At 64.6% G+C, this 653-nt stretch overlaps 1 protein-coding gene across 1 annotated transcript in view; it reads left to right on the plus strand.

Annotated features, from left to right (window-relative positions):
* Positions 1-263: 263 nt before the first annotated feature.
* Fam163b (family with sequence similarity 163 member B) overlaps positions 264-653 on the plus strand; it is a 22,083-nt gene continuing 21,693 nt past the window's right edge. The window contains exon 1 of the mRNA XM_010608919.3: positions 264-394. The gene's annotated coding sequence lies outside the window, so the exon portion shown is untranslated. The remainder of the gene's footprint in view (positions 395-653) is intronic.

Here is a 653-nt window from a genome sequence, read left to right on the forward strand (position 1 = left end):
CAGGCTGCATCTTCCGCCAGAGAAGCCAGCGTGGATGACAGCAAGCACAGACGTGCCGCTGGTCTTCCCACATGCCGGCACAGCTCTGGGCTAGGGACCCATCCACGCAGCCTTTCACCCGCTTCTCCGGCTCAGGGCCTCCTGAGCGTCCGGGGCCAGCCTGCCTTGGCATCCCGTCAGGTGGCAGGGCTATGAGGTTCTGCACACCCGCCCAGGTCCGCCTCGCTTCCACCGCACTTTGGGGTCAGGGAGATGACGCGTCCTGTGGGTGGCTCTGGGAACCCAGGGCAGCCTGTGTCACAAGCAGAGTGGAGCCAGCCCTGCCCTTCTGTCCGTGTCGTCTTGGCTACCCAGAGCGCGGAAATCAACAATAGCAAGGGAGCGTTTATTAAGGGTAAGGTGTGCAGTGCTCTGCACCCCGATTTTGTCCTTAGACCGAGCTTCCAGGCAGAGCTCTCGGCCCAGAAGCAACGCGGCCAGGGCTTGCCTGGATGGCAGTGCCCACGCGCGGTAAATCCTAGTACCTTGGAAACCGATAGTCAGGGCAGCGGGCAGGGGTCGGCAGAGGGAGTCCTCCCTACTGGATCGCTCGGCGGCGACAGCCCGGGAGCCCTCAGCACCGGGGACAGCGCCCGGGTCCCCCACCCCCCAAC

This window comes from Fukomys damarensis, unplaced genomic scaffold (assembly GCF_012274545.1).
Source record: "Fukomys damarensis isolate Sample0158 unplaced genomic scaffold, DMR_v1.0_HiC HiC_scaffold_36, whole genome shotgun sequence".
Classification (NCBI taxonomy): Eukaryota; Metazoa; Chordata; class Mammalia; order Rodentia; family Bathyergidae; genus Fukomys; species Fukomys damarensis.